The sequence below is a fragment of the Metopolophium dirhodum genome, chromosome 3, assembly GCF_019925205.1.
Source record: "Metopolophium dirhodum isolate CAU chromosome 3, ASM1992520v1, whole genome shotgun sequence".
Classification (NCBI taxonomy): Eukaryota; Metazoa; Arthropoda; class Insecta; order Hemiptera; family Aphididae; genus Metopolophium; species Metopolophium dirhodum.
This window is the reverse complement of record NC_083562.1, coordinates 22,488,882-22,515,062: the sequence shown is the minus strand read 5'-3', so window position 1 is coordinate 22,515,062 and position 26,181 is coordinate 22,488,882. Positions and strand designations below refer to the sequence as shown.

Genomic DNA, 26,181 nt, shown 5'->3' with positions numbered 1-26,181 from the left:
TTTATAAACAAAAATTTCCAACGTAAATCTCAAAATTCCTGTTTGAGCACCTCCTCGGGTAGAACTTAACGAGTCAAATTGTTAATCCAAACCATGGCATCCAGGAAACCACTCAAACACTCACAAAAAATATCATCGAAATCGGCCCCGCCGTTCTCAATTGATGAATTACTATACATATTTCACATAATTTGTTTATATATAGATGGATTATATAAAAAATGATATATAATACGATACAAATTCAAAATCTACTTAATAAATTGCATTATTTCCACTTAACCATACCATGGACTTTGAACCAAATTAATTACTTAGAATATCTACCTTAAATATGTTGTACCAATACCTACGTAAAGTAAACAAAATACGAATATAATATATTAATTTTTTTTTTTTGACTTAACGCTAAACAGTAAACAGTAATTATAATATAATATATTTATGTTTACTAATCATTATAAGAAACTTATTTAATGTATTTTAAAAACTAAGACATTTGAGTTGGTAGCAACAAAAATAATATACGCGTTTATATTGTAGTGGTTAACTTATTTGTTATTATAATATCTAATGATAAGTTTAAGAATACAATTTAATTTTTAATAAAATAATCCCAACACCATAATAGTTTATATATTAAAAACGACTTGTACGATATTGTACTAATTGTTTTCCGATATTTTATCATAACTAATGTAACGATTATCGTCATCCACATCGTACATTACTCACTACGTTGAGCACGGCTAATATGCTGAGTGTTAGTAATGACAAATATATTTATGAAATATTTATTATGCTTAGCTCACATCGTGTAAATAATCGACCGGGACGTCTGGTGGTAGATAGTTATGATAGAGTCTACAGTGAGAGTCGATAGAGTCTATAGTCGGCGGTTGATATTTGGATGGTCAAGAATGAAGAGTCATAGTCGGCGGTCGATAGTGGAACTCGAGGGCTGACAACGACCGGCAGACGACCAGCTCAACCCACATTTGGACATCGGCACCCACGACACACCATGGCCCGATCGGTAACCCGGAGTTATAATTTATAAGTATACTTTCGATGTTGTAACTTGTAGTAGATAATAATAATACATTAATATTCAATAACAGATATACATATATATATATATATATATATATATATATTACATTGAGTACTTTGCTTCACATAAGGTAACCCAGAACCCTGATCCCTAGCAATAATATCACACACCGAGGTCGAGTCTCCGAGACCTCGTTAATATAAACAGAACGACACCTGAACGGGTAAGAACCCAGGTGAAGAGGAGACGCTGCACTAACAATATTGATTTAGTTCGTGATAGGATTAGTACACATTTCAAACAACATAGTTTGAACCAAATGTCAAAATTAGACTTAAAATACCTAAATTAAAAATTAAATTAGAAAAATATTTTACATAAACCTTGGTCAATATTATGATATTTATCGTTATTCATCATAATCATATAATTGAACTGCTTAAATATAACAATTAAAATCATTACACATATTACCTATATAATTTTACTATACAGTCATATAATTGACAACAGCAATCTAAAAAGAATTCATCTAATGGAATAAGAGAAAAATTACTTGGTGTAATATATTGAATAAAACGTACACAAAAAAAAATAATAGATACCCGTAGGATAATCACGATCAACAGGTTGTCAAAAAAATAAGAAAAGAAAATATGCTTCAATAATGATTGAAGAAATTATATGGTAGGTATACCTACTATATGCTCAAAACCTCAACTAGGAAAAATATATTTACCGTAAACATAGTAAAGTATATTATAATTTATAGTGCTAAGGTAGTAATAGTACCTAATCATAAAACAGATTGTCACAGAACTTATTTAATTATTTCTAGGAAGTATTAAAATAAAAGCACGCGTGCAACCAATGTACCTAAGTAATAACTAAAATTATAATAAGCAAATACCAATATACCATCGAAAAAGAACGGGAGGTGCTAACTTTCCGATATGCTTTATATCACATTGTTTGTTTCCATTCATATATGTACAATATAATATAGTATAATTTATTAAGTGTTCAAAATGAGATACGTATAATCAATTATTAATTTTATATTTTCTAATCAAAATCAATAGATACACTATAGGTACCTACCATGGTTGAAATATACAGGTTATTGTGTAGACTCGGATTGTTGTTATCAGATACGAAATCGCTGCGTAAAGGGATATCACAAATATCAATTGTTCTTATCACAAGAAATAACTGGCTGCCAATTTTGATTTTTCATCAAAAATTTGATTTAGAAAAGGTATATGGTAAAGGTATAATAACCTTGTATACTTCAACCATGGTACCTTCCTTATAAAGTAAAAATGCATACAAATCTTAATAAAATACTTCCGTTTAATATATGACACATTAATTTGGGTAACTATTTTGTTATTTTCTAATCTAGCATAATCTATTCATGTTCTGTGTTGTTGTAACACTAGTTTAATAATGACTATCAGAATTAGGATAATACACGGAATGATAGTAAAGAATGATAGAGAGGGAGTATTTAGATTATAAATAGGATATATCCTATTCTGATTTTCGACAAGTGGTTTAAATTAAAATGTGTATGGATATAAAGCTACCAATTCCATTGAATATTATTTTTTTAATAATCTAATGACGAATAAACGTCCAGTGACAGTTTGGGAAATCGACATCAATTGAAATGGGAATATGAGAAGCTGAAAATTGTTGATTTTAAAATGTACACTGAGAATTTAAATTATTATATAATATGTATACAAAATACATATTTTTTTTATGAAGAAATCTTACAAATATTAGCAAGATCATAATATGTGTAACGTTTTGTAAAATATATATTGTATTAATAAAATAATCCATTATAAATTATACCTACAAATTGATAAGTATTTTATATAAATATATTTTAAAATTGAATACCTAGGTACTTTAAATAATTTCACTTTACACAAATATAGAATAATGTATTAATTAAAATAATATTTACATATATTATAATTTAAATATAAATCTGTTCATTGTTAACTAATTGTTGAAATATAAATATGAGTATTTTTATTATAATAACTATATACTTATTATAACTGCATTAGTTCCAATAAACATATGAACTAAATTTTAAATAACAACTTATTAAATTAAACTAATTAGTAATTGTTATGCATTTATTAAAATTCATTATATTGTGTTCTAGAAGACGATCATTATTTTAAAACTGAATTTGTTATTTTTAATATTGTAAACGGGATTTTAGTTTATCTTCCTAATAATCGTAAACAATGTAATAATCCAGAATTGAAATGTACATTATGATAACCATCCAGTTTATAACTTTATAGTTTATTGTTTACATTTAATCATCATTCCGGCTCCTTGAAGGTAAATCTTAAAAACAATTATTTAATTTGTTGAAATATTTTCAAAATGCATAATATCACAAAGTGGTAATAACTAATAAGTAATAACTTGCATTACGTATTTATTTTATTACATTTTTATTTTGTCCATATTTCTTGACATGAAAAATATTCGTTTTATTTTTTTTTACGTTTTCACAAACAGATAATCTCTTTATTTTCACTGTCAAGGAAGAAAAATGAAAGTTACACATGCAAAAATGAATCAGATGTCCCAGACTGCAGACAATGCAACAACCTTGGGCCACATGGTCACACGTCGCAGTCGATAAAAAAAAAAAAAAAACATCATTTTTAACGTGTGGACGTAGTCTCGCAGGGTGGGGAAAGTCTTCAAGAATGTTCCACTTGGAACCGATAAAATATAATGTGTATACATTTAATACCAGACTCTCTCAATCCTCTGCTGGCGTACCAGGTATCTTACTTGTTTTTAAATACTCCCCGAAAAAAAACCAGTCAGCCTCCGAACCGGTTTACCGCGTGTGTTGTCCGAACCACAGTCGCGCCGCGGCGGCTTTGTAATAGCATTATTGTTGATTTTTAACGAAACTTTCGAAGCGGACATTTAGTAGATTAAATTACCGAGTGACAAAGGGGCCGATAGCAAAATTGATGAGTAATATCATAGTCACTCCACACTTGGGATATATCAATAATAGTCCCATATACACGAACCATTCATTACTTGGATAATATGGGGGAGGGGGAATGCAATACAATTAGTAAATTCAAATTCATGAAATTATGTAAAATCAATATGTACCTAATAGTTAAAATTGTAAGTTCAAGCAATAATTACAACAATGAATGTTGGCTGGTGAAACCTAATTTATACAATTCTTTGATTTAAACGGATAAGACGTATGATAATGAAATCATAAATCTTCAAACACGAAAACAGGACTCAAACTGCGGCAGTTAGAAAGTCGATATCGAAGCACGAATTGACGAAAAATAATCGCGTTAAAGAGAAGACGATGCGATGTCGTCGTCGTCGTTGTCGTCAATATAAATAACATAGCACTGCCGGGATACACGACCGACAAACAAGTTGTGGTCGTCTATATAATCGGACGACCACAACGCATCGGTTTGGGTTCTCCTATAGCACGCGCGTCTTGCGGAGAGCCGTGGGAACGACACGACAGGCCGTGATTACACACGGGCGGTAGATAAGTCACGATCATTGATTGCCATCAAATCATAATATAGAAGGTACCAATATCACATTTATATATATTATATATCGTTCAGGTAGTAGTCATATACAGTAAGTAGTCGCCAAGACCATCACAAACCCTGGTCCGGTACTTGATAAATGGTCGTCAGGGCAGAAAAGTAAAGTGTTGACCTCTATTTGTATCGTAATGTCTCAGTCGATCGCCCGGATCTTTGTGCGCGTCGTTAAATGTGATAATATTATAATATGTTATGCATGTGACGTATTTTTCTCTCCACACAACATATATACATACACTGTTATTCATTCATCCCGTTTGTATATAATAGTGAGCGTGGGCTAAGAACCACTGGTTTTGAAAAGTTTAAAATCACACGTCGACATCAAATATATGACGGTGGAGTGTGCAGATAGGACCCGAGAACTGCAGCATCCACGACCCCTATACAACGTGGGATAATAATCCTGGACGACGGAGGTTTGTCTACTTTCACCGGCGCATCCAGACAATTCATTCGACTCATTTTTCTCTGCACGAGAAGATCGACGTGGAGGAACGCGTGACCTCCAAACTCTCGCCGACCGATTGTCACCGACAGGGATTTGAACATGAATAATATCGATCACGCGTTTATAATATATAGGTATGTTACAGAACGATACGGTGTCCCAAAAAGGTAATTTACAAAACGTTTCACGTAGTTCACATGAAAAAGTTTGTGCAATAATATATAGAGATCTATTGGGCACCGGGCCGTTGACTATTAACGTATATTTGTTTTTAAAGTCCGACTGTTGTAGTGCGAAGGAAATACGGGTAAAACCTAACCCACTCGTCTGCCAATCCACAGTTGCAAATTGACAATTTCGCACGCACGGGCCATATATTTACTCTTTATAAAGTCTTTCTTTTAGATAATTCTCACGAAAATGCAATATATAAATCATTAAGAAAACAAGAAAAGTGTTCTGAATAATTTAATATTAAAATTAAATTATACATAAATTGTATCCACGGTAAGATCAGTTATTTACACATATATAACCGTAATTATTAGCACCTATAACACTATTACAATAATAATTTCTCTAAGGGTAAACTAATAAAACATGGATGATATTTTTCTCAAAAATATAGATGATATAGATACAATATATATCCTGCATGTTACTTTCATCATAATTCATCGTGTTACACAAAGAATTTAAGAAATACTACTATAAAATAAATGCATATAAATATATAAAAAAAATTATATCAACACATCCCCTCAGCTACGCTCAACATTTTAAATATTAATTAAATAATAATTATTTTTTTTTCCCACATAATATTAAAACATTACATACTATTTACAAGAAATGTAATATATATAATATATATTTTTATTATTATAAAACTAATTTAATGACTGTTTTTATTTTTTGTAGGGGGGGACGGTTGGAACGGTTGGTTGAAACGCGTTTGGATGTGTGGCAAGGATTTGTAGCTAAAAATCCCGGGTGGTCACCCATCCAGGAGCTAGCAAAACCGGCCGATACGTACACTCAGAGATAATATATTTATTAATAATTTTCTTATGTCAAAACAAAATAATTCTGTTATATTTTATATTTTTTCTCACCCTATAACAATTTAAAAAACTTGCATCGTAGAACACTATATTTTATTGATTATAATTAAAGTTTAATTTTAATTTTAATTGTAGCATAAATGAGCCATAAGTGAAGTGTTTACAGTTCTAAGAAATTATGTAGATAAGTAGATAAGTTGATAATATTTATTATATGTAAATTAAAAATTAAAACACTATTGAGACATTGAGTTGGAACATAAGTACTCATTAGTAATAATATGATATGTATTACCAATGTGGTTCACTAAAATAATAGAACCTTCAATTTATTTTATTAATAGTTCAATATTATATAAGAACATTTAGACAAAGTTCCTCCACAATATTTTTGTTATTATTTATTACCTGTATATTTTATCAGTTTAACTTATTGTTCAGCTCAATAACATACATGCCATATGGCCTAATAAAGAATTATGTGAAAAAAAAATATATAGTAACATTTAAAATATAAAAATAAACACAATATTATAAGAAGGTATTTTGTATTCGTTATTAAATTAAAGTTTGATGTTATCATATAATAGTTTAATAACTTATGAATTTATGATTCATACAATTTTTGGCATTCATCTCCCTAATCACGCTTCGACCAGGATAGTCGTATGGAACTTAAGTCAACAAAAATATGTGTAAGGCATTAAGGCAATTTGATCATCTTGGTATAAGATATTCAATAATATTAGATAAGTAGATTGTAGATATTAACTTAAACGAAGAAATGTCTAAATCTCCCGGTTTATAATTATATTACAATATAGATCATCGCGTATGAAAAACATTTCACAGAGTGACGCACGGGGCCCAGTTGGAACTAAAAAAGCATCTTTCGACCGACCTCTGTGTGACATATTGTCACATCGCAGTTAACGCAATATTTTTGTCTTTTTTGGGAGTGTTTACTGTTTAAAATAACAGTGAAACCGTCAATAATAGGATTCGTTTGAGTTCCGTGTATGGGAAATTTTGTGTCATTGATTTAGGTAGGTGTACTATAATCATTTTTGGTGAACGAAATAAAAATACTATACAAGGAAATCAAACTGTTACGGTTCATTCAACATAATATCGTTGTGATTCCAACTAAATACCTCCACTCGTTCAGTTGTAGTCATGTTTAATCGTGTCCGATACCATATTTTTTAACTGCAGTAACGCACTGCGTTGAAAATCGTGTGTTTGTGAACCGCGAACAGGTCATAAACGCTTTTTATCAATAGTCTCCCGGGAGCAGTAAGTGCCCAGGCTAGAAAAAGGTTTAATATAAAAAAAAAACAAAATCAACCTTTGTAATGCTTTGAAATCCGAGCTGTAAAATAGGTAGGTATTCTCAAACAAAATGATCGGTAGGTAGTATTCGTTAAATGTAATATGGCTCAGAATATTTTCCATTTTTCCAATCATTTATTAATATAGTAAAACATAAAAAAACCTTATTACAATATTATCTAATGTCGTTTTCCGAAAATCTAGTCCAAAGCAAAACAGTTAACGTTATTGTATTTTTTCGTTTTTATTCCAAAACCCTAAAACTGCTATGTCGACTATGATAGGTTCACACGTGTGTGCTGGTGTATGTATACTTATAGGTAGGTACAGTAATGATATAGATGTAGTAAAACTTGGCCTTTTTTTTAATTTGCATAAAGTAAAAAAATCACATCGATACATGGAATGGTTATGTTCGCATATGAAAACAAATCACCAACAACTTTATATGATTATATATTATGCTCTACTATTTTCATTTCCCTATTTCCGGTTTCATATGTAAAACAGCTTCGAACAATAGTAAATCAGTATGTTATTATTACAATCTCGCAAGATTGCAGTTTACATACATTAAAATGTTTATACATAGTGTCTATAGGAGCCAGAATTAAAACAATACATTAAGATTCTTGTATTTTATTTTATTTATTTGTATGATGATTATGATTTGGACGACCTGCAAAGTCTCTGGGTTATTTAAACATCGAGAACCTGTTAGTTTTGATAACTATATGGTCTGCAAAATGTGACGTATAAGATATATGTACCTATTTTTGAATTTAAAATTTGAAATTTGAATACAACGAGTTGGTTATTATACGTTTACTATTCTCAAATGATTTATACATTAATTAAGAATTAATTTAAGAGGACGTCATAGCATGTGTTATTTCCGTCTAACAAATTTTACAAGTTTTTAATAATACATTTAATTTTATTATTTTTAATATTGGAGTAAATTGATCTCGTATCAAATTTGATGTTACGACTTTTATCTAGGTCATTACTTCGGTTTTTTTTGATATTTTAATTTTAAAGCAAATTGTGAGCATATTATAATTGAAAAATTTTTTTTGTGAAATGTATAACGCTCATAACTTGCTTCAAAATGTAAGTATAAAAAAAGTCCAGGGCGTGAAACCCTTACAGAGTTGGTACCTTACATTTAAGTTTTATAATAAGTCATTTCATTCTAATGTTAAAAATAACAGAATTAATTTAAATATACGTACAATTTTCTTCGTTATGCTTTTGTAAGACGGAAGCAACACATGCTATAATGTCATCTCAATAAAATATTATTTGACATACAGATGAGGCAATATGTTCGCATAAATATTATTTTACTTTGTAACATTGGGTACATTATATTATATTCCCAGTTAATTTCATAATAAATAAAAAGAAAATTTAAAATTAAATTAATTAAATTAGAACCACAACCCCAACAAAATTACAAAAAAATATATTTATACATACCTACATAATATATATAACGACATCATAATCATATAAATCGTAATCATAAATACATATAATATCACTATTTTTTTTAATCCAAAAGTTGGCATATATTTAGAACATAAAACTGCACGTTGAACTTACCTATGTCATATAATGACTAAAATTTGATTATTCTTGATTCAAACAAAATGTAATTCTGAAAAAAAAATAAACAAAGTCAATTTATAATTTTATAACATAAATAACATAAGTAGTTATTCAAGTCCACACGTATATTCCATAGAATATACATAATGTTTATTGCACATTGACTTAGTTATTACATATTTTATTAATGTAGGTACATTTTATAAGTATGGTTAAAAATGTTAAAAATAATTTTATTTAACAGATTGAATATTATTATATAGTATAAACGGATTGTACGAATAAATTTAAATTTCAGTTCGTGACTTGAAGACTTAAGGTTTATAAAAACCTAAATAAATATAATAGAAATAATGTTTCTAACGACTTGACTATACTAAAGGACTTGAAGTTGAAATCTTTACGAGGTAGGTTTTAAACAATAGATTTTACTATATAAATTAAATAACTTTTAATAATATTGTTCATTGTTTTTAATAGTAAAAAGAGATTAATATTGTGTGAAACTACGTATTAATTATTTTATTATTATTTTTTTTTTTGCTGTTGGTGTAGCATATAAACAGTTATAAATTAAAAACCAACAATAAATTAGTAATATTTTAATAACTTAAGGACTACAAAAGAAGTCGAGAAAAATATTTAGAACAAACTAATGCTATATAATAAGTAATAACGGATATAATAATAGATTTAACAAAATTACATCTTACCCAGCGGTATCCAACTATTCTTAAAAAGAACCTACATAACTGAACTGTTACGCTATTTATTACAAATCGTAGTTCATTTTTTCTTTTATAAATATCACGTGTTTTAGTATTTATCTCCTAGAGAGTTTACACGAACATTTGTGTTAGGGACTAAACAAAAGGTTTTTACAGATTAGGTCCATTAATTTTTTTTAATTTTTTTACTTAACAAAACATCTTAAAATCTGTTTAATTAAAAGGAAGTGGATGTAACAAAAAGTTAAAACAACAAACTAATCCTATCTATTTGTACAACCGGATTTTTATTTCGCTCACACACCAAAAATCAGTCACACTAACCACTGACCCCATCGAATCGATTAAAATGACCAATAATTCAACAGTAGGTACCTAATGTGTTACGTCGGATACGTATAGGTACTCGTATTATTATAGTGTCAAGTCCATGAAAAAAATCAACGATTTATCAAATTGTAATATAAAAACAATATAATATGGCCATTTAAAAAAATAAGGGCTAAAATTTACTGTAAGAAAATTCAAAGAATAATTTATTGGCTTAAATAAAACTGTTGGTTGACATTGAAACAGACAAATGTATTTTTTTTTTTTTTTATTGGGTAACCCGCGGCGACAAAGGCCATTGGGTGTGGGGGAAGGCACTGTAGGTTTTTAAATTGGGTAGATTGGTACACATGTGTGTTGTGTTTTGGCAGAATTTCTAATGGGGCACCCGTAGGTTTCTGCCGTGCCCCGGGTGGGGGGATGGCGGCACTTGTTCTCCGGACACCATGACTTGCCCGAAGAAAAATGCCGTCTGCGGCCGAGGTATCGAACTCGGGTCAGCTGCGTCGCAGCCGACGCCTTAGTCCACTCGGCTACTCCATCCCCCACAAATATATTATATGTAATACAATTGGTAAGATGATAAACAATAAATATTACATTTTTGACAATTATTAATATAATTAATATGGAAATACCTAGATCTATATATCTTAGTAACATCATATTATATCAATATATATATAGGTACTATAATATATTATGAATTATAATGTACATGCGATATAAACAATTTATACTAGTTATTATTTCCTATACATAGGTATCATAAAAATAATAAGCTACCAATTACTTTTTAATTATAAATCCATGCATATTTTTTATTCCAGAGGTAAATTATTAAATATATAATAAATGTGTACAAGCCTATTAAATATTAAATTCAATAATTCAATAAAAAATAACAAATATTTCAAAGACACATCTATTATACTAGAATATACCTAATTATTGTATTATATTACTGAATCACTCGTTTATAGATCACTGAAAAAGTCTGAATAAGTGCTAACCAAGGTTTTGTACAAATCTTGTTGATTCGTCTTCTTAAATGTATATTCTTATACAGTAAGCTACGCTTCGTACAGTTTTGTACTTAAATAAGAGAGTAAGTGGATGTCGCTCTGTTGTACAGTAGGTTACAAGTGGGTCACTATAATGGATTGTGTCAAATTTGAATTCAATGGTATAAAATCATTAAATACGAAAAGCGATTCTAGGCGAAGACTGTCTGTCAGCCTATAATATTACCTCGAATATTACTAAGAACGGTATTTATGATAATATTATTGTGATTAAAGTAATTAATTTCAGTATTAGACATGAGTATCTACTACAATAAGTTAAATTTATTTTTGCCAAAAAAATTACATTTAAAAATGTCATAGTGTTTATAAAATATAATAATATCAAGTTTCACTATGCACGAATAATATTTTAAATTTCATCAAAACAACTAAAATCGTTTTTCTTGGTTTAAATAATATGTAATTTCGTCCAAATTTGAATTTTGCGTAAAAATTCCAGTTTTCCTTAATTTTCCAGGCGCTTTTGAAAATTGTTGGGAATTATTATAAATGTTGAACTCCTCAACGAACAAACTTGATTCACTTTTCCACCGGAAAAGATACTGAAGTTGAAAATTGAAGCATTATTTTATTAATTATCGTGTACACAGAAATAAAAAAGTAAAAAAAAAAAACATTATTGTAAAATACATACTAAGATTAGAATCTAAAATTGTAAATAAAATTACGTAGGTACCTAAATTTAAATATTGTAAAATAAAATCAAAACACACGTGATTTATCTTTTTGTTTTTACTGTCAGGCAAAAATAGAAATAATTAATTTTTTTGAAAATCTTTAAAAATTCTCAGTCACTTGGTAGGTAGACATTAAGCATAGATCAAAACAAGTTCAATAGCCGGTAAACTAAGTCAGACACAAATATTTAAGTAAGTAGGTGGATACATTAGTTGACAGATTATATAAATATGTATGCCTACTTATAAATAATAATCAACAAGACAATTTCGAAATAATATTGAACGGAATTTTTTTGATTTTAAAGCAAGGATGTACAATACCAACCACGATGGCTAGATAAGAACATGTCACCCGTTTGTACAATTTAAGAAATCGTGCGGCGGACCTAGGCCGCGAATAGTCAATACTCAGACGTGACGAATTGTTTATTCCATTATCGTGTCGAAATACGAAAAAAACCCTTTACACGGTGCAAACGCTATATACAGGTAGATAAAGTATAAATGGTCTATACGGAGTTTTACAGATGAGGGGGGCAGGTAACCTCCGATTTGTATAAAGTGAGTCGTATCCATTGCACGCGTGGAAACTTAAGTCATGAACGTAGATGAGGGTTTTTCTCCCGATGGTCACTGTCGTCGTATCCGGTCACGACCTTGAAGCGATCATTACATCTATATATCTTACCAACCGTGTCCAGCTTGTCGTATAATATAGTATTATTAAACGAACGTGCACACGATGACGTTATAGTGTATAATAATCGACAAGGAGGAGATTGATGACCGCTGCAATATTAAACGCGTACCTAAACAGCAGTGGTGATAACAATTACCACGACTGTGACAATTATTACGCGATTATGATTACGGCGATGATGATGATAATAATAACAATAATATTAATATTAATAATACAATATAATTTAATAATATTATACTAATCCGATATTATGATTGTGCACTTGTGCGTTCCTTGGAAGGAAGTACCTACTGCGGGAGGGGACCACAAAACCACCGGCCGACATTGCAGTTGTAATGCTAACTGCTAAGTATACTCGCACCCATCGCGAGGTCGTAATAATAAAATAATATAATGACCAACAAAATGTTCGTACATATAATATATTGACATCTAATTTCATATCTCAGGGAAAGCTCAACGCTTATACGTTCATTAAAAAAATCATATCACCCTCGATGATGTCATAATTTTTTTTAACATCACGTATATTACCTGTGTAAATAAGTACTTAAATTATTTCTATAACAGTGAACAAAACGATATGCGGTGTAAAAAAGACGGACACTAACTTGTAAAGAACTTTTTTATTAGTGAAATAGTGTGGCTTTGAATTATAATTAAGTCCTGCACATTATGTTTGGAAGTCTACGTGGTAACGTTAATGGGGTAGGTAGTAGGTACTAGCAGAGGCGGAGTGGCCCACCGGGATACCGTAAAAAATCCCAGTGGCCTGGAAGCTAAATGGCCCGTCAAAAAAAACATGAAAATAATGTGGAGTAATGTGAGAAGTATTTATCTATATACGAAAACGAAATCATATGAACAATTTAATTAATAATCAATTTATATAATTTTTGATATTTTGAATTCTGATAAGCCATGGCCCATGGCTATTCGATATAAATTTGTCATAGTACACATAATATATATATATATATATATATAAACGTTATACTCACGTTAGTACAGTACACTTTATCATTTAGTAATTTTTATAACCTTCGCCGAAGCTCTACGACAACACAATCGTACCTTATCGCCTCGCGACTATCGAGTCAAGTATACGTTTTTCCATTATTTTGTCATCAGAGTACCTACCTATTAAACAGAATACAGTATGATAGACTAGTTACACCTAAAGCTAAATTAGTTTGTTCTTTGTAAGTTAGTGTGTTTATTTTAATTTTATTAGAGCATAATATTAAATATTATTAACATATTATATTATGTAGAAACATTTTAAGATTATTACATTTTGATTTTCTATTTTAGATTTTAGATTTAAACAAATAAAATGAAGTTTCTATTCAAGAGATGAAAATGTTGAATAGCCTGGAGGAAATTTATTTTCCTGGCCTGAATTTTTTTCCCACTCCGCTCCTCGGTACTAGGTACTTTCTGATAATAGTATACGGAATATACTCAATTGACTAATACGTTCAAAAGCGAATAATACAAAAAAATCTTAATATATAGTTATCTCAATAGCTATGTTATTAACAATGGAAGTGCAATCATATTATACGGTCAAGTATACTTCAATAAAATGTGCTAAATACATTTAATAATATTTAAACTTTAAAAGTATATTAAAATTGTTTCAAAAGTGTAGAAAGGTCATTATTGCACGAAATATAGTTTCTTTATTTGTATAGTGATATTATAGTCAAATAAAATCCCAAATACATCAGTTATAATGGACCTAAATTGTATTTATTCGAAATAAACCTCGGAAAGTTAAATAATGGCCCAATTGGTCTCAACGTTTAAATACATTCGAGCAGAGTGTAATTAATATGATTCAAGTTAAATTTAATGATTAATTTGATCTTTTTATAAAATAAATTATACGTACAATTGTTGACTAAAAAATAATCATAATATTGAATGCTTAAATTAACATCATAATTTTATTTTATTAAATGGTACCATTTAATTATCATCGATAATATAGTAGGTACCTTAATATAATATAGCATAGTACCTATTATAGATAACCTTCGAGATAACCATAACAGATTGCATCAAGTTTAAGTTTAGGTACATTTACAGATAAACGGTAAATATTGTCATAAATGTAAGTAGCATCATAAACTGGATAATTACAAATATACGTAATATAATTATAATACGTTTTTAAAACGAATAAATTAACCGTGGGCTAACTTATTTAATAACTATTATAAATATACAATATTTGATAATGCAATAAGACAAATATTTCTTTACTTATTATATTTGAAGAACTTCAAAATCGTCTAATTGATTTATAGTTCAAAAATTTTATTTTTATACGAGTAAGATTAATTTTCAATATTATTTTCGTTTATAAAAAACAATAATTAAAAATTATATTCGTCAAGAAGATTGGTGATTTTACGAGTTACAAAACTTCTATTATAAATGTAAATTGAAGCGTGGATACACATATACTTTGATAACAAACCAATAAACTTGGTGTAGTAGATTATTTTGCACATATATAAAAGGTAAATATCTATTATATAAGTATATAAAATATAATACATAGGTACCCACAAGAAATTAGGAATCTTGCAGAAGACACGGTTGGTAGTTTTTCTTCATTTATATTTTCTTTGCAATGTTGTACACACATATACAATTTAATAAGGAGTTACTATACTTGTAAGTACGTAGGTTTACGTGGTCTGTGTATGTGTGACCCCAATTTCAAATAATATGTAAGATACAACGATGCTCGATTAGATCCGAACAACAACAACGACGACAACGAAGATGATGACGAATTACGTGGGAAAGAACATTACATTGATGTTCGTGGGAGAAAAAAAATTATGCAATTTCAATGAAATATGGGAGCAAGGTTACATTGGGTCATTTGCTATGTAATGTTATGTTGAACAAATTGTGTTATAAAATTATGTTTACATATAAATTAAAATGCAGATTTAATATGTAACAATATATAAACAAGAGATATATAGTGAAAATAAATAAAATATACCTATCTAGTGTAGGTAAGCTGTATTAGCGAGAGTAAGCTTCTTTTATTGCGGAAAAGATATTTGTAATTTATATGTAGGTACCTAATGGTTTAAAAAATGTAATAAAAAATCTTAAAATAATTTCAAGAAGATTATAGGTAGGTACCTATAATGATATAAATTTTTTTTTTTAGATTAAAGTACGATACAAATACGATATTGTTACGAATGTACATATTATGTTTATCAAAACATAGATAGCAGAGATACAACAGAAATAAAAGTATGGTCGAGGACCCAATTCACCAAAAACAAGAAACATAATATTTTATGATATGTCAAAAAAAGTACAAAATATAAAAAGTATTTTAATCATAACCAATAATATAGGTATTATAAGTTATGAATTATAACTAACAAGGTTCGTACATCAGATAGATGTTCTAATAATCTTGTGTGTAAGCCGATGGCTAATATAATATAACCACGACCAGCAAGCCCAGATTAGCGGGGGGAGGGGGGGCACGGTCCCGGGGCCTATTGATTTTATCCCCAAAATATATTTTTTTAACGCGTCCAATACAGTTTTTAAAAAAAAGCAGGTAAGTGGATGTCACTCTGCTGTACAGTAGGTTACAAGTGGGATAATGTATAATGGATTGTATTAAACTTTAATTCAATGATATCATATTATTGTATACGAAACGATTCTGAGCGGGGACGGATCATTGATGTGAATATTTTATTTTGTTATTATATTTTATTATAGCCTATATGTTGATTTAATATTATAAATTACAACAAAATAACTAAAATCGTTATTTTTATTTTTATTCGTTTCTATGGTGATAAACATAGCGTTGGAAATTAAAATCCCATTTTTAGCGGTTTTTTTGTAATTTGTCGGTGGTTCTTCCTGTGGCATTAAACAACTATTGAGAAAATCGAAAAATGACCTCTCTAAAGTACCATCTTGATCCAATTAGCTAAAAGATAAGATACTATATGTTGAAATCAAAACACTCCTGGTAGAAATTTTGTATACAAGATATAAAAAAAAAAAAAACCACAGAATCAAAAATTATGTAAGTAGGTAGGTATGTAGGTAAATTATTATTAATAATTATAAAATGAAATTGTTCTCAATTTTATATCACGAAAAATTACTATAAATAATGAACTATGTTCGCCAACAATTTCGTTTGTTTGTTGTTTTTTTTTGAGCATTTTAGATTACCCACCCACTAAGTGTATGGTGTCTCATCGGTGCCCAGTTGATCCTTAATCCGGGCTTGGCGACCAGTCTATCTCAGTCCACCACACGACAACTATGGCGATCTCGGTGAAATGCGAGAAGTTTTATTAAGGAAGCCAAGTAGGAGTAGCTGAGAGAAAAAGAGAGAAAGACACACAGTGGATGAGACAGAGACGGATAGTGAAAGACAAATACATAATATAATATACCCATATTATATAAATAATATGATAAAACGCTCATTCACACAATATACTCATTTTAGACTTTAGTACTCTATAAGAGTACTCGCCACAAGTAAACAGTTGAAACCATATATTATTATCATCATTATCGTTATTATTTTGTTTTTACTATTATTTGATCTCGATTTACAGACATCTAGAAACAACAAAACCGGTACGACACGACGGATCCGTCGGTTTATTTGCCATTATTTTTTTTTTATTCGTCCACTACACATTTGCACGCACATTCGCCCGCCTAACCTGCCACAGCAGTATTAACAAAACATTGAAAACCGTCTCAACGGACAGTAACTATATAATATCTATGTACGTATACCACGGTACGTACACCGAGTGCACGCGCGGAGGACGTTGACTCAACGTGTGTGCATCCTACACGGTTCGCCGACGCATGTGGCCGGCCGGTCGCTGGTATATAGGATAATAATGGTTATGGTTAAGTCGTACGTGCGTGTGTGTATTTGTTTGTGTGTGTGTGTGTGTGTGCGCGCACGTCTACTACCTGATACGATTTTTGCGGGTTCGTACACCTACCGAACGAATTTGTTCACGTTCGAGAACGCACGATAGGTGCGAAATATGAAGACTATTAGGTTTTTTTTTTTTTAATATTATATAGCTACCTATATATATTATATATTCTTTAACTATATATTCGATAAAATATAAACTATATATTATATTATATATATTTCTACATTATACCTACGCATTGTCGTTCCTCACATATAAAATTATTATTTGTTTGAAGAATTTATTTTGACGAAAATCTCGAAATATTTCGAAATTAAACGACATTACCAAGGTACTATTATATTATAATATATAACAATTCCGAATTCAACAGAGTTAGACAATTTTCATATACTTCCGAATTACAAATAAATAATTAGGTAAAAACTAACAGGTAGGTATCGTTATATCGTGATATCGTGATATAGGTAGCTCTTATCCGCTATATTTTAAAATCACAAGTAATACATCGTGCACAATATTTTTAAGCTGCTAAATTATTGTATTCTAAACAAATAGTATCTTAAAATAGATTAAATATAAATTCAAGACCTGAGTTTGAAAAATAGTTTCTCAAAAAATTTGATTATGTACCTACCTATACATATAATATAACAACGACAATTTTTATTTTTTTATTTAAACATGTACTATATTATGTTTAATGTATGGTAAATAATATAATACATAAGCTGATATTAAAGCATATATTTAATAATACAAATAATAATAATACCTAATAATTTAACATTTTAATTTTAATTCGAGCAGATTATTACCTGAAATATATCAATTAGGTACATATTTTGTATTGGAGTGTATCGATATAAACTTTGATAGTAGTTATAAGATGTAAAAATTAAAAAGAGCTTTTGACCCCATTCACCTCAACATAACAGAACTATATAGTATCGCATGCTGATATTATGTAAATGAAGGGCTTGTAAAAAGTTTTTTAAACATTGATTATAAGGTAGTTAAAAATATTTCACATGTTATTTAAAGATCTTACATGTTTTAGTAAAATATTCTTTAAGATGTAGACAAAAATAAATTAACAATCGATATAAAAAATAATAATTATAGTAAAAAATGTAATTATTACCAGAATTATTCTTTATAAAAAATCAATAAAAATCTCAAAGAGCTATTAATTATAATTTATTTATCTGTTATACCTAAATGTTAACATTATAAAATTATATGTCTATTACAGTGGTTTAGGTAAATGTTGTATACTAAACAAAATAAACAAATAAACAAAAAATAACTGCTTTTGTAGTGTTTCCCTAACATTGAAATAGTTTATTGAGAACAACAATACATATTATATACTAATTTGTCATAAGTCATAACATTGTCAGCATTGTCCTTTAGGGCTCACCCTATGCCTCTATTTAAATATTTTATCACAGTTATTACTTATTTGGTAAATTTTTAAATGTTATTTAAATATATTATAGCCAATAGGTCCATAGTTACAGACTTAGGGCCAGTTGTACCATCTCCAATTAAAGTTAACCGAAGTTAAATCGGCCGAATTTGGCCGGTTATAAAATCTGTTATCAGCTGATTAAGCGTAATCGAAGTGTAACCGTAGACGATACAACTGGCCCTAAGGGTAGCCAAAGCCATGTCACTAATGAGTAATAATACAGTAAAATACCTATAGTATCTCGTCTAGATAGATTTACACAATAGGTACCGCAGATAAATGTATTAAGGATAAAAATCAATTAGTCAACTCAATATCCTATTGGTTGGAATATCAGTATTCATCTATCGGTAGTAGGTACCTATACACTTTCTGCTTATTGTGCTCTTTGTACTAGTGTTATTTTTATTATTATTATGATAGTATTGTCTTCCCAGGGGCAATACTTTTGCTAAAATATATTCTCGCACCGCTTTTGCTGCGTATAAAGAATAATTTCATCCTTCGTTGACCTCAATGTCATCCCGCCGGCTTCGGCGCACATCGAAAATAATCATAAAACTAAAGGTAAGACCACAAAAATAAAAACTAAAAGGTATAAATAAAAATAATACTTAACATTATCTTCTTCACTTTTATTTATAACTGTATTGTTTTATTTCTCATTATTGAAATGTACGTTCAGATTATTATCATTACTCAAAACCTAATTAAATCATATAAGTACGTGTGTCTATATACAATCGCCATTTGGCATTGGGTGATAAATTCTCCGCTTTGATCACATATGTATATATAACTACCTATAGATAAAATATAATTAGATACCCGTGGAATTATGCAATAGAGCAATTCTAATTTCTAATGTTATTTGGTCAGGAGGGTATTTTAATAGAAATAATATATATTATCACGTATTATAGTATATTATCAATTACTGCAGTGTATAAAATCTCTGAAAATCTCAGGAGAATACGATTTAGTTCCATGGTACTTATATTGGCAGGCAAGACATATGTACTATAAAGAGTTTACCACACAGCAAAAGTTTTAATGGGTTAACACAGCCTAAAAAGTATAAAATATGTTAACATATAGGTATAGAATGGTAGGTACAACAAAGAAAACTGTGAAACAAAAACTTTTTTTTCTTTCATAAAGTACACCAGGAACTTTGTTTATATTATTTTAGAAACGTTTACCAATATTTATTCAAAATAATGTACCTACATATATAAATAGTGAAATATTCAATACCTCACTTTAAAATCATTAAAATGTAAAAATATAATATAATCGGGAATATAATCAAAAATAAATATGCATTCGAATACTTAGCGTCTGGGGGGGGGGGGGGGGTTATTCGTAAAACCACTCCCCCCACACCGCCATAAGCAATGTCGCTTTTTACTCAAATACTACTCCACGTAGCCCAATTATGATATACATAATAATCTTAAAAAAAAAGGATAGGTAAAATTATCTTTATTGTGACAGCTTTAAGTATTTAAATAGTTGATAATATTTATTTCTCAAGTGTACCTAGTACCAAGTATACAGGTTAAGTAAAAATATTGTTCATTGTTTACAAAGTATACGTATTATAACGACAATATTTTGTCAAAAAACAAAATGACATAAGTAATGTATACATTTTATGACTATAAAGTATACAAATACAAGACATCATGAGAAATTGACCGTAACAATAAACATCCGAAATAATCTAAATTACGAAAAGGCTATAGATATTAATTATGTTAAACGCGTTGCACGATTAATTATGGGAGCAGGAAATTGCCTCTAACAGCATTTGTGTTAGGGTCTAAAAAAAAGGACTTGATATAGCTAAGAACATTCACGTGTTGAGAAAAACGTCTTTTAATCGATTACGCGTAACCATAATAAGAGGACGTCTGGAAAGATCGTTTTAAAGAAGAACTACTTGACACAATGTTATCAATCAGTAGCCGGTCGCTTTCGAGCCGAATTGATTATATAAAACTTGTAACTCGTCTGCGATGCGAGTTTTCCGAAGCGCAAACAACTTTGACGGACACTCTAATCGTTTTTCTGTTACAACCTCCACTCAACTCATCGACATCTGTCGATAACTCACGTTCCGGAAATTTCCATCTTAGTAAAACAATGCGTATGCGAGTCAACAAATCCAACTTGTTTCTTTTGAATTTAAACTCGTACAAGACATTTTTACTGCAGTGTATAAAGGGTGATATGAAATAAGCTTAAGAATTTGTCAAAAAATTATGTGTAATAAACATAAAGACACACGATACTAGAAATTCACAACCAAAGACAAATTTTGAATGCCATTTAAGTAATAAAATAATAATAACCTTAAAATTATAATGATAGCCACTCTTCATAAATAGTTTATTCTAAGAAGAGTGCATAACATAGCATCATCATAAACCTTAACATATATATTATAATATTGTATATACAGTCACACAGATGTTGATAATATTATAATAATATGTGGTCATGTTTTATTATACCCTTTTGTTAAATATACTATTTCTTCGGCTCGGACGACACCCATCGACCATCGGTCCGATCTACTCAACATTATACTCTCCCTGCGTATGCCCTCGGCGGCAGTCATACGTGATTAGAGGTATGTAATATATCTTCAGTATAATATTTGTGTCTTAAATAATAATTTACTTTTTAAATATCTCTAATATATTAACTGTGTTCTTGATTAAATAATAATTATATACTAATAATTATAAACAAATCAATATTAAACCTATTTCTTCTTCCTTCGCTCATCGATACCTAACAAGTCTGCATTCAATTAGGGTAAGTTAATTTATTATATAATTAAATCTTTATATATATATATATATATATATATATATGTGCTAATGCATATATATGAGAAGGTAATAATTTAGAGTGTGTGTGCAATTTATATAAATAGTAAATAATATACAAGTAAAAAAGAGATAAATACGTATATACTTCATGTACATCCTATTTTCCCATTACTACAAAATATTGGTAAAATAAAAAAAAATATATATTTTTAATATACAACTGAAATTACCATTACCAAGTTAAAAAAATTATGAAATTGTACATTCCACGACAATGAATAGTACAATGTCTGCTATTAGGTACTAACTCTGATAGAAACGCGTTAAAAATATATGAGAGAAAACTTCAGCTTGAATTATGTTTTATTCGGTCAAACTAAAAGCTTTGTCAACATTTGATGGGTAACAAATATATTTATATTCTAATCTGCAATCAAAAATGTGCATTGCTGCAATGATATATTATGATTAGGAGCAGCCTCTGGAGAGCATCAAATTATATAACACGGATTAAAGGAAAGAATATTAGTTTTGGAGATCTGTTTAGTGATAAAGAGTTTAAATGGCACGTGAAACAAAATAAGAAAATAAAATCCAACAGTTATTAAAAATGACTTTGTCATAGGTATGTACATAATATTATATAATACTATTCATTGAACTGTATAATGAGCACATAACTGGACCATTTAAACAGAATGCATGCAATTTATGAACATAATGAATATATTTAATAATTCAAAGTTGTATAGAAATATAAATAAAAAATAGTAATCATAACCAAGTATAATACAATAACTTTAATAACAGAAATATCGCTACAAAATTCATTGGCATATATAAGCACTTTTGATGGCCATCTTTGTTTGCGATCGTTTGGAATATTGCATCCATTAAAAACAGTGGGCGCTTTTTATGAGGTGCGAAAGACCTCTATAGTTTAATTTAATCAGCTCAGCCACGAACAAACAGACTACAATATGTATTTTACAAGAAGCAGGTGGGCCAAAGCTACCATTAAAGAACTAATGTTATATATACCAGATTTTTATACATATATATTATATATGTGTGAATATAATAATATCGCAACGCTGGAAGAGTAATAATGATCATAAATGGGATGTTGTTGACGTAATTGAGTTTCTTGACATTCGCTAAAAGAAGAATAAAAACCTAGACTAAACGAATTTTGTACTTAGGATTGAGTTTTTATGAAAAAAAAAGAATATACGACATTAATTGTAAAAAACGAAAACTAAATAATGAAATTCTACAATGCATCATAAGCAATATAAGTACCTACATCATTCTCAATCAACCTACCATAATATTTACGCCTAACCTAATTATGATTATATAGGTACTCTGAATATTGTTTAAACAGAAAGATTTTTTGAGTTTATTGGATAATAATTATTAAACTGGCCATTGAAGGTATTAGTAGACAATTGTCAGTTTCTTTTTATACTTTCACTTATGCCAATATTTAGGGTAGAGTATTTACGAGTTTGAAGTGCCCATGTAATATAAAAGTCGTGTTAAAAGCTATACATTTATGCTTAAACTGATATTAGTTTAAGAATAAATTCTATAAATTTATAAAATAAATAATATTAGAGCCTATCCAACCAACTAATTATGTCACATACAAATTACAATACTTATTATTATAAAGTAGTAATAGGTAGGTATCTATTATAGTCTGTTTAAACTCACAGTTTTAGCTACATTCCTCACGTCCGTCACTGTGTAGGTATCTAATATTATACAGCCTATAACATTTAATTAATATAATATGTTTATTTATAACCTCGTTTAATTTGAGTGACGAAAATCATTTAACTAAATATATGTTATTGAAACCTAAATACGAATATATGATACTTATGGATTTACCTATTCTATTATATTATATGTATTTGTATGAACAATTATCAATTATAATTAAAGTATAAATTTTTTTTTAATTGTTGGATTATATTATTTTTAGGCACCAGCACGATATAACTTACAACAAAATGAAATACAATTCCGAGACTAGAGTGAAGACACGTGGCTTCAAATTTCAATTGCTATCTAGTAAATTAAATTACACGAAAACAACTTAATTTATATTTAGATAATAATTAATAAATATATATTTTATATATATATATATATTGTGAATAGTGTTACGGTAACCTACTTGACATATTATTATGGTTGATAATAATAAATTTACAATACCCAATTGACAGCTATACAAAAAAACATGGCATATAACGCGTACCATACATAGTGCTTACCTATACTATAGGTAGTATAAATAGTATTATAGTACTCAGTATAGTATACCTATGAACATATTATATCGTATCGTTATAATATATTAATGTAATAACTAATAAACAATTACTATAGATTTTATTTCCGGTACCTAAATACTGGAATTTCGGATACCTACGTACGTTAGTAGTTTTTTAAATCAGCCAGTCTAATAGAACAATAAAGTTACCTATTAATTTTTAGCCAACATGTATAGTGTATACGGTATATAGGTACCGTAAATAATAGGTCCTTAATAATTTAAGCCCAAGTTTTTCAACAATAAACCTAATTATATAACGTTTATTTAGTTAGGTACATACCCTTATTTCTACTTAGTTTTATATTTTATATTATTTTTAAATTAAATAGGCATTAGGTAAACGGGATATAATTGTAAGTAGGTACCTCCTACCTACTATACATTTAAACGTCATACAACTAGTTTGAACTATATGTATTAGAGTTACTTTACTTACTGCTTACATTTATAATAAACTATTTTAAATGAAATAGGTACCTACGCAATGTCTATTAAAATGTTTTTAATATGTTACTTAATGTAAGTACCTACCTGAACTTTACATTCTTGTATTTTTTGAGAAACCTCTATTTTTTATATTTTTTATCAGATTTATTTAAAAATTTGCTCACAAAAAAAATGTAATCACTAATCAGTAATCAAACATGCAAACATAGAATAGGTAAGTCAATTATAATTACCTATATACTTGAATGTACATCATTATTGGAAGAAACTTGGAAGAAACCGAGGAAGAAACTATATGGCTAATATGGTACTTAAATACGTATAATTATTAAGTTTATTTACATTAAATTATATTTATTCATTTTTACTCGCTATTTTTAGAAAAAGTGCTTGTGCCTATTTTTTTTAATAACAGTAGGTATCTAACATATTTTGCTCATATAATTTACAAGAATTTAGAATTTCCCAAGAATTTAAAACGTAACTTTGAAAATACTGATAAAACTATTCGATTTTTAAGAACTTATACCAATAATTCAATGCAGGTATCATATTACTTACGACTTACCTTCTAATATTTTTTATTAACATTGTGTTAAACCATGTTTTTGATAATACCCCCGATAATACCTATTGAGTTATAATTTTAATTGTTTTAGTAGGTACATTCCGAGGTACATTCCTAATTAAAAAATTAGAAAAAAAATCACAAAGTAGAAAATATATACCCAAGTAAACATCGTATACCAATTTTTTTTTTAAATCTACACTTACTTTTAGACACATTGTGGTGTCTACCCTCGTGTCTACGGTCTACCTAAATATTCCATAACAAAACATTATGCGATAAAATAATAATGATCTAGTACCATATTTAATAGGTACCTAATGAATAACAATCATGTCATCAACTAATTCCTAATAATATATGGATTATCATTTAAAATTACAGCTCCTGCATATAATAATAACAATTTTTTTTTTAATAGTTTAGTTTTCTATTTTATACATTATTTAATATAGGTACCTACCTATCTATAGTTTAAAGATAATTACGGACTACTTATATTTTAAATACATTTTTAAAACTAAGTTTATCATTATAATGTTTTAAAGTTGCTATTATTACAACAAAAATGTATAGGTACTTAGGTACCACTTGGCACTTACATATTATTATGTAGGTGCTTATTCTTTTTTTGTTCACCCTGTAGGTATCAATTATCTAGAAAGACTAAAACCTAGCATACGTGATAATTGATAAGCTCTATTAAAAACCCACTAGACTGTTATTTTATGTCAACATATTTTATTTAATATACAGTTATGATAATTTTATATTTTCCTATTAACGCGACTCTAGAAATCGATGATACAATATGGTTTGT

General features: G+C 28.7%; 1 protein-coding gene across 3 annotated transcripts in view; it reads right to left on the bottom strand.

Moving 5' to 3' along the window:
- The window catches only part of LOC132940430 (putative polypeptide N-acetylgalactosaminyltransferase 9), a 123,024-nt gene that overhangs the window by 95,116 nt on the left and 1,727 nt on the right, over positions 1 to 26,181 (bottom strand). For all 3 annotated transcript variants that reach the window (XM_061008038.1, XM_061008039.1, XM_061008037.1), the window contains exon 2: positions 9,160 to 9,214. The gene's annotated coding sequence lies outside the window, so the exon portion shown is untranslated. The remainder of the gene's footprint in view (positions 1 to 9,159; positions 9,215 to 26,181) is intronic.